Source organism: Pleurodeles waltl, chromosome 6 (assembly GCF_031143425.1).
Source record: "Pleurodeles waltl isolate 20211129_DDA chromosome 6, aPleWal1.hap1.20221129, whole genome shotgun sequence".
NCBI lineage: Eukaryota > Metazoa > Chordata > Amphibia > Caudata > Salamandridae > Pleurodeles > Pleurodeles waltl.
In genome coordinates this window covers 533,250,916-533,270,314 of record NC_090445.1, presented here as the reverse complement: position 1 = coordinate 533,270,314, position 19,399 = coordinate 533,250,916, and positions in this window count along the sequence as shown.

Below are 19,399 nucleotides of genomic sequence, written 5' to 3'. Positions count from 1 at the left end.
TGCTTTCTACAATGTTAATATTCTGCAGGAACTGTATTCCGGAGAAGAGCGTCAACATGGGGCTATCTCAAGGGAACCATGAGGAAAGTTACAAATTGGAGAAATTATGTAATTCAAATGTTGTTCACTGTCACACTGCATAATCTTGTTCAATGGGAATCTAGCTAGTGATTTTTGGAACTTGAATTAGGCAAAGTTTTAGATGATGTAAGTTAGTTTGAGTTCAAGTTACTTAGTGCAAGTCCAAGTTATTACTGTTCATTTACCTATGTTTCTAAGAGTTCAGATATGTTAGGCCCAACTCTACTGAACTGTTGCACTTTTCCATATTCCTGATGCTAATCGAGGAAGACCTGCTGTTCCTGTGCCCTGCTGATGAAGAGTCTGCTAACTGTTGTCTTGTTTAGGAGCGGTATAATCAATGTGCATTTGTTTTCATTTGCATGTTCTCCCTTAGAAATCCAAACGTATTTTTGCTGTTGCTATAGTTCAGATGTTTTACAAATTAATTTTTGTTTTATTTTTAATTTTTGCAGGTGACAAAGCCCAGCCCCACACATGCTTTTCAAATTAAAATTTGGTAGCAAGGAAGTCTGACCCAATAACTGAATTGAATGTTTATTAATTGATTATGACAGATTCAACTTCACATCTAATAAAATGTGTTGCCATTTGTCAAATGATTCTGTTGTTATTCTGCATAACTCTTCTGGAGTGTTTAATGGTGATTAGTCAGAGGTTTTGGACAACCTGTGTTAGTTTTGTGTATCATTTATGTGACTTTAGCATTGTTAATATTAGGGCAATAAATGTTTAAACTTTCTAAATTGGTGTGGTGATTCATGGCCACATAGGTCATGGTTTGTAAATTACTGACCCCTTATTTCATATTGTTGTGCTTTTTGCTATTGGTACATATTGTTTAATTCGATTATCTTATTACTCCTATCTGAGTCAAAAGATTCAAGCCGACCTCTGAGGGTAGTAGATGTCATTGCCATATCACGTGTCACCTAGGCCTAATTTAGGAGGTCACACACCCACAGGAGCATCTAAGTCCAATTACACCTAAAGGACAAGTGATCAAAAAATATCCAATAGGGAAGGCTATTTGTATCGGAGTTTGGATGATTTCTAAAATAATGTGCAAAGGTTAACTAAAAACCAGGTGCATCTTGCCATCTTGAAAGTCATCTGCTGAAAATTAATAGCAGCTTAATTAGCCCTAGTTGAGTGAACATGTTAGACAGAATCAAGGTAAAATTGCAACCAGCATTGTTATATGGGTCTCCAAAGTGGGGGTCTAGGTTGTTTGGAAAGTTGTAGACAATCTATTCAAGTACCATCAGGGCTCTATTTGGGCTACACAAAAGCTCCTCGGTTTGCCAATCTAGGTGAGAATTTGCATGGTTAATCTATCTACCATAGCTATAATGCAATTTATTAAATATGGATTCCAATTAGGAAGTGCACCAGAAAAATCCATGAAAAACATTGGGGCATATTTACAAGCCCTTACGCCACCAGTGCATCACTTTTTCCCGTATAAAAGGTGACACACTGGCAACACAAGCAGCTTGTCAATAAGCCCCTTGATTTGGAAAGAACAGAAAAAATATCTGAAAATTCACACATGGAATGTAACTCAAAATCTGAACAAGATACTGAAAGTTATAGAGCTAATGGAATATTGGGAGGAAGGGAGTGATAACAACTATTTTAAAGCACAAAGTCAGTTGTATTCACATAAGAAAAACCTCAAGGCAGTTAGTTGATTGTCTGTAAATGAGCTAGTGCTATCATGATACGACTCTCTGTCCCCAGTCATATCTCCTGCAGAACATGAAACAGGCTGCATGAAAGAAATGTATTCAACTCAGGTTTCTGTTGTTTCCTCTAAAATCACTTGAATCTTGGAAGATTTTTTCTGACTGTTGCCATGGATGTGGTCATTGCGTGGAATCAATCCTGCACACACACATTGATCAATGTTTCTTGACTATAAGACAAAAGTACCTACGGGTGCATTTTAACTTGCTTGCTGTAAGGAGAATGGAGGCAGTAACTTCTGTTTGCTTGCAGGGGTGTGAAGTATGTAGGAAGCTGGCCCTTTATGCGGCATGTGGATACCGTGTAAAGGATCCAGGGGTTTCCCAGTGAGTGGACAGGGCTTGCTATGCAATACCAAAATGCTCCATTTAGGGGTAGTGTGGTCAAGCAACCTGAGGCTTAACAGAGAGGAGTGCAAGATATCTACAAATACACACAATAGTCAACAAATGAGACACACGACTCAAGAATGAGATCCTCATCAATTTATAAAAATAGCAAGTATCTTTATATATATTTAGGCATCAGAGAAACATTGTTCCGGTTAGTGCATTTTAAATAGGAATAATTTTCACTTCAAAAAGTGGACACTGCAATTTCTGAGTTCTGCAATATTATTCCAAGGGAGGGAAAAAAAAATCTGCAATCAGGTACTGTACATCAACTTACAAGACCAATCTCAGAGACTTAAAATGAGTATTGAGCAATGGTTCGGACCACACCAACAGGTCACTCCGAGCATCATTGGGGCGGCCGGGTGCAGAGGTGTAGTACGGTGTCAGGTGCCCAATGAATTTTAATGAAGATCGGTCTCCATGGAAAAAAGGATGCGGGCTCTGGCCAGGAGGTCAGTCAAGGTCAAGAAACAGGTAGGTTACACATGTGGGATATTCAGAACGTAGGTACACCTTTGATCCTCTTCTCCACGGGTCTGTAGCGACGGGTGAAAGGTGTTGTTTGGTGTCTGTTTTCTGTGTCTGGGAGCACTCGCAGTTGAGAGGTCCTGTGGTCTGAGGCTGCAGGCATTGTTGGGGAGTCCAGGAGGTGTGAAATCACAGAGGACACAAGCTCAGGAGAGCTGGGGGACTTCATTGACACCAGTGGCCCACTTCAAATCAGGCCACAGGCAACAGATGCAGTGGATGTTTTAGGAGTCAGCTTTCTCTCACCACAGAAGCCGGGAGAGAGTGGGCCTGCATGCAGAGGCTGCAGGTGACTTTGGGGCCTCAAGGAGGGGTGAAACCACAATGCATAAAACTCTGCAGAGCTGGGGAACATTATTGGCATTGGTGATCCACTTCACCTGTGGTCAGAGACGGTGGGTACAGTGGTGACTTAGGGTGTCAACTTTTGGTGGTTCCAGAGGCTTCAGGGTCCCTTCTTTGGAGGTTGTTTGAGAACAGGACTGCTATTAACAGGAGGCCTTGAGTCTTTAATGAAGCAGACAGCCCTCCAGGTTTCTGAAGTCACAGCTGCAGGACGAGTAGACTTTGGTGCACATTTCAATGAGGGATGCAGACAGGCCAGTGGGGTTGGTACAAGGCCAGCTGCTTCTTTTTCTCCTCTTTTGCTGTTGTGGCTATTTGCTGTCCTTAGTCTTCTTAGGTCATCAGGATCTGCTTCTCTGGTGCCAGGGGCTCCCCTAAATACTGACTTAGGGGTGCTAGGGTTGTGAAAGGTATTAGCCAATGGACTAATGACCCTTGGGGTCACTAGGCCTCTATATGACCATTTCCTGTGGTAAGTGGGCATAACCCTGTCCCAGAATTCCTGAGTATGCCATCACCAAGATGGCTACTTCTGAAAAATCGCATCCACCTTGCAGTAGCCCACCTTAGTGGTGTTACTAGCATGGGGTGGCATGCCTACCTGACTAGCAAATGTTCCCGCCTGCCCAGGTGCCAAAAAGGATGGGAACGCGGGTGGTAGCTTCATTTTCCGTGAGGGAAGCCAGATTCGCATTTCAAAATTGGCAGTCCTTTGAGGGTTGCCACTTCAGGAAGGCTAATCAGGAGGTCATCCTGTGGGATGGGGTGTTACACTCTCATCCTGGACAGGCTTTTCTTCTGGACCTCCTGAGAGCAGAGGCTCTCACCCTAGGGGTCCAGAATGGTGTCTCAGGCGGCAGGCTGGCATAAACTGGTCAGAGAGCACACCAAAGGCTGGTAGGGTTCATCGGGCACCCTCTATGGTGACCTGTGGGTGTATGTATCAGTAAATCCAATACTGTCATCAGTGTGGGTTCACCAATACGAGATGTTTGATACCAATCATTCCTATCTTCAGTGAAGCCATTATGTAGCCGGGGAAGCCATATTGACCAGTGCTTAGCACATGCATTTAAAATGGCTTCTTTGGTCACTTACTATGTTTGAGAATTGAAAAGACATAGCATAAGCAGATATGCCCTCACATTTAATATAATGCACCCTGTCTTAGGGCTGTAAGGCTTGCTAAAGGGGTGGCTTAAATGTACTAGATGCAGTGTTCAGTGACAAGGCACAAAGGCACTTTGCCATGATGTGTTTTCACTTTGGTCTGCACCAAGACACTCAGCCTGCAATGGCAGCCTGCCAGGTGCTTGGTGAGCGGTCCCTTAGGGTAGCACAATTTGTTCTGCTCCCCTTAGGGACCCTCTTTAGTACCCCAGGCCCTAGGTACCAGTGATATAATTTGCTAGGGACTTACAAAGGGTGCTAAAGGTTTTGCCAATTGGGAAACAACTGTGCAGTTTTGGAGGAAAGAACAATGGCACTGGGGTCCTGGTTGCCAGGGTCCTAGTGCACTTCTGTCAAAGTTGAGTCAAAGAACCAGGCAAAAAGTAGGGGGACTGTAACAAAAACCCAGTTCCCCACAACATGCAGCTAAACAGCTGCCGGTAAAGTATTTGGATCAAGTAGCAATCGAGCTACAGAAAGCCGAAATGGCAAAGCACAATCCCTCTTGTCCATCCTACTGAAGGTAGTGCAAAACATATATCAAGACTATTACAATGGAGAACACGCAGCTTTTCCTCAGAACATCATTGTCTATCTATTACATTCAGTCGCATGAGGAACTCTAAATGGGGCATGTGCTGTTGGTTCTCATATCAACATTGTAACATTACAGCACCCTCGAGGTAACTAGTTTATTTAGCACTGAGCACTTTAGTAATGCTCCCCAAAGTTCTGGAAGCAAAAACAATTGGTTACTGTGGGAAACCACAGAAAGCCCCTCACTTTTTGCCCCCATTTGTAGCTGATACTGGTGTTTTCTGACACTGACTATGCACTGAGCACTGCTGACCAGGTCCAGGGCCAGTGCTCTGTTTAAAATGGTATATGCAAATTAGGCCTAATTATAATTGGCTTTGACACACTACCTATAAGTCCCAAGTACTTGGTAGGGCATGTAGGGTTAAGGACCCCATTATAGTTAGTGTACCCAAAGGTGCACTGCTATAGTGCCCAGTGCCATTGTAAAGGCAGGCCAGCCTTTCTGGATGTTTTAAAGTTCAAATGAACCCCAAATTCGACTTTGGAATTAACAGTACTTCCAAAGTCTCAAACTACCTTATTTTTGCATATATGTCATCCCTAAGGGCTGCCCTAGGTGCACCACGGGGTGGGTGCAGTGTAAATATAAGCATGGACTTTATAAAAGATGTATAAGCTCTCGTGAGGGAAAAACAGCCAAATTTGTTTTTCTCCATTGTAGGCAGTGGGCTCCACAGGCTAACATTGGGAGACTTTATTTTAAAATAATACAGTCTTATTTCTAATATAGATTAGCTACGTACATGAAGTGTGGTACCAAATGGAATGTTATAATGAATACAACAACTTGCCAATGTTGAATGCAATATAACAAGCACAGGGAAAAAGTTGTAGAATTTGTTATCAAATTCAGCCCTGTAGTGCCCATTCCTGACTGGTCAGCCTCTGACAGCCTGAGCCAGGCTACCTTAATGAGGTGTGAAATGTCCTGGGCTGAGACAACGGAAGCCACTAGTGGGAGAAGAACTGCTGCAACAGATGGCAGAGCAGGATGGAGAAAGAGTAGCCAAACTTTTCTTCAAAGGAGTGAAAACCACTTGGGACAGAAACTGGACCTCCCTCATTTCCTGCTTCTCCAGATGGATGGGAGCCCCAATGATTAGATTAGGAGAGTGGTTGTAAGGGGTACGTTAAAGAGACAGCCACACCAGTGGGTGGACTTGGCCAGATCTAACCTCAAAGGAGGAATTTTCTCCATGTTGGTTTTTTAGAGAATGTTGCTTTCTGGGATTGATTTTTGCCATACTTCACGGAAAGTGCTCACCTCTGAGAGTGGCGGCTTGAATCCCATTGGACAGGAGCACCGCCTGCTTCCTACCCCAGGAACAAAGATAAATATGGCAGAGCTGCCCAACAATTCAGATCCCTGCTGGAAAAAGATATTGGATAAGAAGGACTGCCCTGCTGAACCCCTGGTAGGCACCTGAAGAAATACACTCACAAGGACTGCACCAGCTGCACACCTTGGGATTCACAAGGAAAAGGACTTTGTCTTGCTTCTGCAACTCCAGGTGTGGACTCTCTGTAAGCTACAGGTAGAAAGGAGCTGACCAGAGTCTCCTGCATCTAAGTCGTGCAAGAAGAACCCAGCTGACCAGCATCCAGTGGTCATTTGAGGATTTTGACTAGGTGCATTCTGGGAATTGTAGTCCCAACTCCCAAGGAGGAACTCAGAGCTTCTGGAACCTTGGATCAAGTGTATGGACACTTTGAAGACCCAAAAGGACCTCTGGAAGAAGATTCAGAAATTTGGAGAAGTTTTGAGCAACTGTTGTAAAAAGCTCCATAAGTTGAAGAGGTGCATTGTGGAAATTGTAGACCACAAGAGGCAAACCAGAGATTCTGAACCATTGGCTGGTGTTGTGGAACACTTTCCTGAACCAAGAAACACTTCTGAAAGTAAGTATAACAGTTTTACATCATGGGTGGTCTGAACTCTGGACTTTGTCCCTGTCCAGTGCAACCTTTTTTTAACCCTTTAGGCTCTATTTGCTTCTAAGCCCTAGTTTTAGTTTTAATCCTTAAAAATGCATATTTCTGGTTCCCTACATTGTGTTGTGTTTCACTTAGTTTTGTTGATATTAAATGCTTTACACAACAGTCTCCTAAGTTAAACCTAACTGTTCGTGGGCCAAGCTACCAAAGGTTGAGAAAGGACTAATTTACTGAGACCTTGACTGGACCTAGTGGGGCTTTGTGGCCTATTGCTAAGTGTAGGTATTTATCTGCCCTTACCATAAATCGACTTTCCAACAGTTATGTTGCTTTTCCCTAGCACCCATAGCACCTGTAGTCCCACTAGTTAAATTAGCAGGGAGCAATTTTGATAATACTCTTTAAGGATGGGAAGCAGTAAATATTAGCAGCGTTGCTTTTTCCTGAGAATACTACCCTCTGTCCTGCTACCCTCACCAAGCATTTTGTAGTGCAAATTCACTCTCTGTGCAGCTTCTGCTGGATCGTGAAAACACTTCTTTGAGCACAAATTTTCAAAATCACATCTAGGTGCAAATTTACATTTAGGTACACAATCAGTTGGTGCAAGCCTCCATTTGCAGTGCAGGAACATTTGGGCATTTACTTCACAGCCCTTTCACTGCAATTAGAGTCACTCTTGAGGAGTGCTGACTAATACATGTAACAGCCAACGATATGGCTTGAAATTCTCAGTTTACTGATCCAAAATTTGAATGACATTTTATTCAAGCCATTGCAAAGGCGCAGACCTATGAACTCACGTGGTGCCAACATATATCACAATATAACTGCACCTTTAACATGGTAACTCGTTGAAGTGCATATATGACATTTTGTGCTGAAAGATACGATGAAAATCACCACATAAACCCAGTTTACAGTTCAGGTTTGCTTTGCACCCTTAATTTCCATTTCGAAGTTTCAGCATCCGACCGAGGTTAAGGGGGTTTGGAAACCCCTGAGTGTATTTTTCCAGAAAGTGAAAGAAGCTGCTAAGGCCATGATGGCCTGTAAGCCCCGGCCCCTCCATTGCCCTTCTATGGCTGCTCAGGTTGCAATAGGCTCAAAGCCCCACCCCTTAGCCAGGACTCATCCAGTTAGAGTATCACTTCCTCTCTCACACAATGTGTTTTTTAAGTTTGGCAAAATTATAAATGGGTTAACTCAAACGAACCATGGCTGAAGGTAACTCTTCCAAAATTCCTCCCTTTATGTTTTTGGTGTTGCTGATATGAGCTCTGGTGGACCCTGTACACAGACAAAAAAGGTCCTAAAAAGGTGCATCTGGTATGAGGAGTCTATCTTGCTCTGATAGGATATAGATGGAAGCATACTGTAGGTATTGTGACCACTAAATGTTTTTCTACTTTCTCGATTATCAATGTCCTGAATACTTCATATAAATAAGAAATGTAAAAATTGTAAACAGCCTCACTGAAATAACACTGCCAATTTTAAAGGGTAGGATCCGAAAACACAACGTGTGGAAGGAGCAGTGGTACAAATACCGTTGCATACGAAAAAAGCCTTCATCCCTACAACAAAGTTCTAAATAGTTATTTCAATATTGCACCGTTCTGGTGTGTTGACAGATGCCCGCTTATATGTAAGACAGTTTATTTTCACACATTTCTGCCTCGCGTTTTATGTGGATGTCCTCCTTAGCATGAGACTTGGTTATGGGCGTTGAAACTGCATCGTGACTCACCTAGGCTTCCATCTTCTGATGTGGTTGTGCCGCACCGAACAAACTCGCAAATATACTAAACGGATTGCTGGAGTAAATTAACTATATTTCGCAGTGATTTTACTGCTGAATTGCTGTTAATACCCCAACAAAGTATAAATCATACAACAGTTTAGTTAGAGATTTTTATGTTAATGGGTAATTTGTGGACAAATCATATCAACATGTTTAAAGTTATGGGCCCTTCATTGATTTATAAGAAAAAACGCCAAAATAATAGCTGCTGTTTGCTCACAAATGTTGTGAATACTACAATCATTCGTTTACAAGGCTCATTAATTATATTTATTTATATATGTTGCAGCAGGACCCTTTGCCATTACTGAGCACTGCCATATTTTTTTATTTTTTCCATTTTTGTGTCTTCCAATCATTTTTGACTGCCTCCTTTTGCCTACGGGCAAGGATTTAGAAACAGCCGGAAAATCTAGTTTTCGTCTTCAGCTATGTTCCAGTGTTTTCTCCCTTGATGAAGACACCTAAAATATGGCTACTGTTAGAATTTAGGCCTCTAGGTGGGAGAGGTATGCACCCTGCCCAAGTAGGGACCAAAATCCTAGTCAGGGTAAGTCTGGTACAGAGAATAAATTAACTTCTGTTGTCCTCGGGCACCTTGGCACAGAGCAGGCAGGCTTAACTTTGAAGGCAATGTGCGAAGTATTTGTGCAATACTTAATTACAGTAACACAGTGAAGACACCACAGAAAGACTCAACCCCAGGTTAGAAACATAGAGCATATTTATCTGATCAAAATAAGACCAAAATGACAAAAAAACAATAAGAAGATCCTCAGATATGTAATTTTAAAGATTCAGGTGAAAGTAGCACATAGAAGCACAAAGCACTAACTGGGGTTCTCTGGTCATGCTGGACCGTTACAAAGTCACAAATTCAGACCAACCACAATAGAGTGCGGGCCAGCTACAGGGACCTACATGGGCTCTCTGAACAGAGTACCTTAAGTCCTGGTGCACGGTCTGTGCAGTTTTGCTTTGCGAGGCTTCGCCTCGTCAGACATCGGTTCAGAGAAGTTGAGCGGTGAAGCTTGGCCGGGCTTGGTCATGCATTGATCCTGAGGCGCTGTGCGGAGAGGCTTTTTGGGGCTTTCTGCCATTTTGTGTTGATCCCGAGGAGTTTTGCAGTGAGACCTTGCAGGGCTTGGTGTCACTGTGCATCGGTTCTCATGAGCTAGCAGCTGCACAGTGATTCTGATGAAAACTACAGAAGGCAGAGCATCTTAGGCCCACTTCCAAGTATCCCGGACTGGGGTAATATCACTTGGCAGGGTAGACTCACAGATGTCAGAGTCCAGGAACTGTAGCAGGTTAGTTGCAGCAGTCTTTGAAGTCCCGAAACTGCAGACGAACAGGGGGCAAGCCAACAAGCCCTTGGAGATTCTTGGGTTCAAGGATGTAGAGAGCAAGCTCAGTCCCTCTCACTGCAGGACAGAAGTAACAGGCAGCAGGCGAACAGAGCAAAACAAACAGCAAAGTGGCAGTCCAATCTACAGCAGCATCACTAGGCTAACACAGGAGAGCAAGTAACAAAGTGGCAGTCCCTCCTACAAAACCAGCAGTAGGCCAACACAGCAATGCACCTAAGCTCCCATTGTGTCACTGTCTAGATGGAATGCACAAAGCCTAGCTGTCTTCTACCCCAGGCATGTGTTTAGAGCCATGCAGAGGTACAGAATGATTAGAGAAAGGAAATGCCAACTTTCTAAGTTTTTGGTAATGTCAAAAGGCCTTTGTGGGGGGGCCGAGCACTCTTCAGTGTCTCTTCTACTTTCAAACATATACTGATGGCGTGTGGTTGCAGGTCATCCCAGGACCTGGGAGGGCCACAATACCTTCCTGGTTTCTTGCTAGTCTATGAACATAGCCCTAGGTCACAGTCAGCAGTTTTGATCAGGTACAGGGACTCACTGTGGATTACTCAACTCTAATGGGGAGGGGCTGCAACGGGATGGCAATTGTCAGTCTCACACCTGTGGGAGGTGAGGGGTGAATATCTCAATCAAAATGTAGGCTTTCATAATGGTGTACATCAACTAATTTCTAATGCTGTCATGGGAGTCTCACATGCAGGCCTTTTGCCTGCAGGAATTCTTGTTGCTGAAATAGTCACAATTTAGGTGCAGTAGGTTACTGCTGGTGAACAGGCCAATTATCCCAGGTACACACATCGGTCTCAAACATGCAAATACTTTCTCACATGTACCACATTGACAATCAACTTCCTCAAGTTGGCCTGGGCCGTAATGTGATTTCTCTGGTCTCAGTTTGACTATGCACTGTTGAATACTTCACAGCAATTTCGGCCACAACTTGATTTCAGGCTCCAGCACCGTATGCAAAAACCTTTGTAGGTCATAGATGATTGAACGAGTCATGCAAAATCAGTGGCCTGACTAATCCTCTGTGGTATAGATGAGCACATTATGACCTGCCCAGAACAGTGGCAGTGGTGTGCAGTAATATTTGGTGAATGAGACAAGCTTCTGATCAGCTCACTGCAAACTGCTGGAGAATAAGAAAAGGTTTGAGGCGGAGGAGCTGACACGTAACCCTGGATGAGCAACCACCACATAGCATGCCTTATTTTCTGCACCACCATACAGATCAGTGGAAGAAAGTTGAGCTGTGGCCACTTAATAAAACTTCTTCAAAATAGCTGCTTGCTCTTCGACTTCACAGGGCCAAGGGGAAAAGTACCGCTCTGGAAACTCAGGTCATAGGGTGAGATGAATTAAGTGAACTGAAACTTTCATAGCCTGGTTTGCACACTATGGGGCTCATTCTTACTTTGGCGGGCGGCGGAGGCCGCCCGCCAAAGTAACCCCGTCAGAACACCGCACCGCGGTCGAAAGACCGCTGCGGTGATTCTGAGATTTGCCCTGGGCTGGCGGGCAGCCGCCAAAAGGCCACTCGCCAGCCCAGGGCAAATCAACCTTCCCACGAGGACGCCGGCTCAGAATTGAGCCGGCGTAGTGGGAAGGTGCGACGGGTGCAGTGGCACCCGTCGCGTATTTCAGTGTCTGCATAGCAGACACTGAAATACTTTGCGGGGCCCTCTTACGGGGGCCCCTGCAGTGCCCATGCCATTGGCATGGGCACTGCAGGGGCCCCCAGGGGCCCCGTGGCACCCCCTACCGCCATCCTGTTCATGGCGGGAGACCCGCCATGAACAGGATGGCGGTAGGGGGTGTCTGAATCCCCATGGCGGCGGAGCGCGCTCCGCCGCCATGGAGGATTCCCCCGAGCTGCGGAAAGTCGGCGGGAGACCGCCGACTTTCCGCTTCTGACCGCGGCTGAACCGCCGCGGTCAGAAGGCTCGAGGGAGCACCGCCAGCCTGTCGGCGGTGCTCCCGTTGTCGGTGACCCTGGCGGTCACCGACCGCCAGGGTCAGAATGACCCCCTATACCTTTACACAACTCAGAAGACAGACAGGAGGAGTGGATAACCAGACCTTTTGCAAGCTGATGCTCCTGGTATGACATCCTGTTACTGGAGCATATGTCTACTGATGACTAGTAACTCTGCGTGTCGTCGAGGCCCTTAAAATGGGTTTGGCTATTGCAAGAGCTTGCATACATGGGTGCTTGATTCCCCTTATACTGACATTACTAAAAGATGGGATTTTTGTATGTCAAGTACTTATTTATATTGATGATATTCACAACATATTGCTGAACAGCGCACTGCATCGGTGGCTACTGTGTATGACCCAATCACCTCCTAAAACTCTTATGTCATTCTCAATAATGTCAAGATAACTTCTGTTTTCTGAAGCACTATCAGGCAGCCAATCAGCTGCCTCCCAAAAACAAGGATAGATCATAGAAGCCATATTGAGCTCTATTTTGAAAGAAATAACTGCAATAAAAGCTAAGGTGAGCATCTTTGACTCTAAAATGACAGGATTCTTGGCTGAAATTAAAGCTATGAGCTGTGATTTTGCCTCTCTACACATGTTCTTGCCCTTAATAGACAAGAGAACCAGCAGATGGACTGAGGGTCTGAGATACGGAAACTCAAGAAAATGATCACAGGACATGAAGAACAATCACAATGGAAGAATAGAATATCGTAATTTATGAAGTACCTGAGGAGGCAGAGAAAAATGACATGCTCACCTTCTTGCTGTCCTTTTTGCCCATCTACTAGACATTCAGTTCTTCGTTTTATTAGAATTCCAATCAGTGCATTGAACCAGTCCACAGCAAGCCCGCACTATCAACAGGTTGAGGGCACTAATAGCCTATCTGCTGAAACCTCATCAAGTTAGGATGATTCTACAGGCTGTCACAACAATCAAAAGATCCATTTATGCATGGAGCACAACAGGTACACATAATTGTGGATTACTTGCTTGGCACAGTCATAAAAAGGAATAAATTTCTGGCCCTGACACCCAAACTACATCAAAACAGCGTTAAGTATGGTCTATTGGATACTGCAATCATGTTTGTGACTTCAAATGGGCTGACAGCAGCGTGCTACAATCCAGATGAGCTGTCAGACTACTTGGATTCAATGGACTTGGTATTGCTGGAAGCATCACACATGGACCTTTGTCAAGGATAATATAGGTTGGAAAAGAAGGCACCAATATCCAGACCTCGTACGCCTCATCATAAACCCTTAGACAGGGATAGTCTTATAAAGTGGTCTACACTTTTGTGCAAGGTGGGGCAAACGTTGCTCCCCTTTGAAGGACCATAACTGGTAAACTTTGCAGACTATCACTGCAGGTCCCTGACCATGCTATTGCTTTTGAAGTGAATGGGGAGGTAAAATGCCTTAATGTTCCTGATACTTCTAGTAGATGAATGTGCATAGGTGAATGGTAGGATATCACTGTGTCCCCGGTAGGTATCCAGTGTCAATGCATGTTACATACTCTATTTAGATTAGGGATTGATGGATAGTTGTTGGTTTGATGAGCAATGTTGGCCTAGTGCCTCAGTTTCTATTGTAGATTTATAAGCTTGTCTCACTTTGTCCAATCAAAAAAAATATTTTTTGGGGAATAAAAAATCTTTACAACAGAAATCACCTAAGCCATCTTAAAAACATGCTTCCATGCAAAAATGCTAACTACTAAAGTGACCCAATGAACCATTAAGATATACTAAAATTATCACAACATCAAATCTCAAAAAATGAAAATACACATTATTAATGTGCTTAAGGCTAGTGTAAAAGTAATTAAGGCCTAAAAGTAATTTTTGCTCCTAAACGTTTTCCATCCTCATCCTGATGTTTCATCAATGATGACTTTGCATCTCAATATGCTGTCAACAAATTGTATTTCATACAGATGCACACCTTTTACATTTTCTCCCTCTACTGAGTGATAATCTACCTAAATGTGATGTCACACTCATGTTTACTTTGAGAGATTTTGCATCTAAATGTGATTTTTACTCCTAAACATGTTTTGCACCTTTAAGTCTCTCCACACTCATCTGGATGACGGACCAAGCATGATTGTGCTGCTTAATTTGCTTGTGCACTTAATCTGATTTTGCACTGAAAAATGAGTTTGCACATCAAATCATTTTTCACAACAACAAAATATCATTTTTGCTCATGAAAGTGTTTCATGCACCTGTTGATGCTGCACCCAGGATAATATTGAACCTGTGACAAATCACATGATTGATCCCAGGGCATCCAGACACTAGTGGCCCTAACTTGTGATCTCCATGGTCTTCACTTCTGCTGTCCTGATGCCCCAACAGGGATCCTCAAACCTGGATTCAAGTGCACCTTTCAGCACTTAACCCTCAGTGTAGCAAGGCACAACAGATCAACAATTACTCAGGAAGGTGCTGTTAGGTTAAAACTAAGAGTTCAGCAACAAAACAAATAACACTCAATAAATCAATTTCCAGTAAGTTTTCTTTTCAAAATGGGAAAGTACTTTATTCTATGTAAAACTAATTACTACCTACAAAACTACAAAACATTCATATGATAGACCAAGCGGTTACCTCTTAAGGGACCTCATACTCTACAAAGTGTGCACACCAAGGAAGAGTCACTAAAGACCAACAGCCTTTAAATGCAGACTACAGGATTTTGTGCTGAAGCACTGTTTACACATCAGCATACCCTAACATTTAAAACCACAGCAACCTCAAATATTCCTGCGGAAACTAATTGGTTCAACAAATATATACAACTATTGGATTTGTTACATGGTGTTCATCAGATATTCAAAGTGAGGAAGTACAAGTTCATCAGTAATTCTAAATGTCACAAGATGTTGCCAAAATGATGCGCTTCTTTAACCAATTACTATTAAAAACCCTTAGTAAGTATAGTAAAACGCATAATATTTAATTAAAAAACATATTTATACATTCACATAGTAGGATGTCTAGTAAAGTTGCAGAAGCCAGAGAGTCAGTAGGCCCCATTCAGTCCTAGGCTCCAAGAGCATTCAAACAAAGTGTAAGCGTCTCCTGGGATCATAAAACAGTACTAAGGGAGATACAGTGGTTGAAATTTGCAGAAGCTCTTGAAGGGCACCTAAGCTGCTTCTTGCTGCCCATAAAACTAGGATAATATTTTTGATTTCCTTTTGTGGTACCACTCAAAAATATACACATTTTCAATGCTGACCACAGCCATATGGGGCACACCTTCAGCCTGTGGCAGTTCCTTTGATGCAGCCACAGACTTGAACTTCTTTCTTTTCATTTTCAAAGTTTGTTGCTCCAGACAGCAACCTTTTTTTGCCCTTGTGGGACACAAGGACATGTTCAGCTCGGACCACATGGGAGCTCTAAGCCCAGCTACCCACCCACCTAGCACTTTTTTGCTGGGTGGTCAGCCGCTCACTCTTCTTCTCTTGGCTGCTCCCACACAACCATGTTCCAGGTGTGGGAGTAAGGTGAAGATAAGTATAATGGCACTTTCTGTGCCTCTGGCTCCTTATATTTCACTGGGTGACCACTTTCATTGCTGGAGGGTTTGCCTGTGCAGTAAAGGTAGGGATTGTGCTGCCATCTCTACCCATAGGCAATTTCGAGAACTAGATCATATTGTCCATGGAGTACCTAAAGCATATGGCCTCAACAGGGGTGTTTGCTGGCTTCTGCTGGGGTTGACGGAATGTGGTGGATACCCCCAAGCCCGAGGACACTAAGCACCACTGGTGGCCATTACGGAGGAGCACCTGCAGCATGTGCTGCGCTTGTTCAGGGCATGGCTTGATTCAACGCTCTATCAAATTCACACCTTCCTCTAGGCCAAGGATGGGCTCAGGAAAGGGATATTATCACATTGTCTTTTCTCAGTGTCTCTTTAGACACTTTAACAGCTGCTGCTCACACTGTTATAGTAAATATATTTTTAGCACAGTTGTTTATCCAAGGAGAGCTACTATTAGCCCAGAAGCAGTGAGATGCTCACACCTGCATTTAAAAGGCTCTCTCTGCCCTCTCAAAAAAGCCCAGTGGGTTTTGACCCTTTTTAAGGTCTCCATGCCTCGATGACCTTTTCAAACACACTCTGGCCCATATATATTTATACTTTTTGATGCACAACTGCCCCAACGCAGTTGTGCGTCAAAACTTTTAACGCCGGCTAACGCCATTCCAACGCGCCATGCGGGCACCTTATTTATGGAATGACATTAGCCGACGCTGCGGACTGGTGTGCGCCAAAAAAAATGACTCACACCAGGCAGCGCCGGCGTATGGGAACATGGGGGTTGTGCGTCAAAAAATGGGGCAGGTCAGGTCTGAGGCAAAATTCAGGCCTCAAACCGGATTTGCGCCATTTTTTTTTATGCCCAACCTCTATTGACATGACTCCTGTCTTAGCAAAGACAGGAGTCATGCCTCCTTGCCCAATGGCCAGGCCCAGGGGACTTATGTCCCCTGGGCATGGTCATTGGGCATAGTGGCATGTAGGGGGGCCCAAATCAGGCCCCCCTATGCCACAAAAAAAATCGGAAAAAAATACTTACCCGAACTTACCTTTCCTTCCCTGGGATGGGTCCCTCCATCCTTGGGTGTCCTCCTGGGGTGGGCAAGGGTGGCAGGGGGTGTCCCTGGGGGCAGGGGAGGGCACCTCTGAGCTCCTTCCGAGCCCACAGGTCCCTTAACGCCTGCCCTGACCCAGGCGTTAAAAAACAGCGCCCATTTTTAAAGGCCCACCCCCTCCTGTGCGTCAAAATGACGTCAGAGTATAAATATGGGGCACAGGCCTTAAAGTAATTTTTTGGAAGGGAACTCCTACCTTGCATATAATTAACGCAAGGCTGGTTCCCCCTTCCAAAAAATGACGCACAGGATGGAGTTTTGACGCCCGCGGGGTCGGACGTCAAAGTATAAATATGGGGCAGGGTTTGCTCCGATTGTGCGTCAAAATGTTTGACGCACATTCGGCGCCAACAGAGTATAAATATGCCCCTCTGTCTTTTGCTGATGGGCAAGATAGCCCTGGTTAAGATGATCATGTTGCCATGCTGCTTGTACATTTTACGGAGCATTATGTTTCTAATACCTCAACAGATATTCAAAAGAGATGGATAGCCTCATAGCAGAACTTTTAGGGGTGATGGAAAGGAAGAGGGTGGGGCAGGCAACGCTCAAGCAGACGTGGCAGATGGGGAATGGAGGTTCCATGTATGGCTGTCTATCCAACATGCGGTCCACTGGCTAGTCAACAGGAGCAAATGGGAAAAACGATTGTTGGAAGGAATGCATGGGTCTTCTTCCCTGCCCAAATTGTTGATGTCTGGAAGTAGGGTCCCCCAGGCTTGTGCGTTTTGTGGTCAAGCAAGTATGCATTGCCAGGTAATGCATGGTCTGGAAGTTTAGGGCCCAGTATGTGCCCGACTTAAATGTATGGATTCTGCTGCCTTTTCTGCAGGTTTCTCCAAATGAGGGTAGAAAGGTGGAGAGCAGGGGGTTATGAGATACTACACGGTTTGTATCCCAGTGATAGAGTTATCACATTGGCTGAGGCGATAGAAACTTTTGACTTAGGAATACTTAAGTGCTGGCTTGTGCCCCTGTGGCCCCAACAATCATTGTACCTTGTGCCCAGAGGTGCTTCTGACTGGGAAAGAAGGGGACGGGACCACGCCTCCCATGTGCTTATATCGCTTGCAAGTCTCCCGCAGTGCAGGATACCTAAGTGCTGGCCTGTGCCCCTGTGGCCCACTGCGCACCACAATAACCATTGTACCTTACGCCTGGCCTCCTCTGACCTTCTGGTCAACATTGGCTCGCCCCCTTCTGTGCAGCTGCACCTGCTGATGCTGCTGCTGCTGGTTCGACTGAAAGTCTGCCTGACTCTCAGTTTGAGGCCCACCTCCACCTGCAGGCAACCACCTGCACCTCACTCTTGGTGGTCTTGTGGCCATCTGTACCTGTCTGTGTGTGTCTGTCCTCTCTTTTTTCTCCTCTTTGTCTCTTTTTTCCTTTCCCCCATACTTTTGTGCTTCCTTCCATTTGCGCACCGTCCATGCCTCCGCTGCCCCTGTGGCCCCACCCCCTTCTTGCATAGCGCTTTCCCGCCCTCACACCTCCCAGCTCACCAGACCCTCCCACCTCCCTCCCCTTTTTAATAGTGACTTCTGCACGGCCACAGCGCTGTAGTGCCAAAGACAAACCTGTCTGCACCAGTCTGCACCTGGCCCGTGCCCAGCACCACGGACCCTGGTTCCCGCACCACCCACTGGTACAACGCCAGTGCTCTGCGTGTCCTAAACTCTGGAAGATCCTCAGCCTGCCACCAACCTGATCCAAAGAACACTTATGGACCTTTCTTCTGCTGCTCCTGCTCCCTTACCTGCCACTGCATGCCACGCTGCCCCACCCACAGCCAAGACGGACATCTCAAGAGCGTACACCTCAACATCTGCTCCCTCACCAAACATGCCGCAGAAGTCTGGGACCTCCTCAACTCGATCACCCCTGATGTCGCATTCCTCACAGAGACCTGGATCACCCCCCGAACATCGCCACTGCCATTCCAAACAGCTACAAAATCAACCCCAAAGACAGAGTCAATTGACCATGAGGAGGCATTGTCATAGTCTACAGAAAAACTGCCTTCTCTCTACCACCATCGAAATGCAGAACCAGCCAACCACCACTGAACACCTACACTTCACAATTTAGACCAACTCGAACACCTCCCTGGCATGCTCATCTACAGACCACCTGGACCTCAGTCCCAGTTCTTCAGCTCATCTCCAAGCAGAGGTTCCTCTTGGTTTCCAGAAGTGTTCTAAAGTCTGTGGTTTTGGGTGCCCTTCTTATACCCATTGTGCCCTTTGAAGTAGGCTTACTTCAAAGAAAAGTCCCTCTTGTTTGTGAAATCCTGCCTTGCCCAGGCCAGGCCCCAGACACACACCAGGGGGTTGGAGATTGCATTGTGTGAGGGCAGGCACAGCCTTTTCAGGTGTGAGTGACCTCTCTTCCCCTCCCTCCTAGCACAGATGGCTCATCAGGAAATGCAGACTACACCTCACCTCCTTTTGTGTCACTGTCTAGTGAGAGGTACAACCAGCTCAACTGTCAAACTGACCCAGACAGGGAATCCACAAAAAGGCAGAGTCACAGAAATGGTTTAAGCAAGAAAATGCTCACTTCCTAAAAATGGCATTTTCAAACACGCAATCCTAAAATCAACTTCACTAAAATATGTATTTTTAAATTGTGAGCTCAGAGACCCCACACTCTACATGTCTATCTGCTCTCAAAGGGAATCTACACTTTAACCATATTTAAAGGTAGCCCCCATGTTAACCTATGAGAGGGACAGGCCTTGCAACAT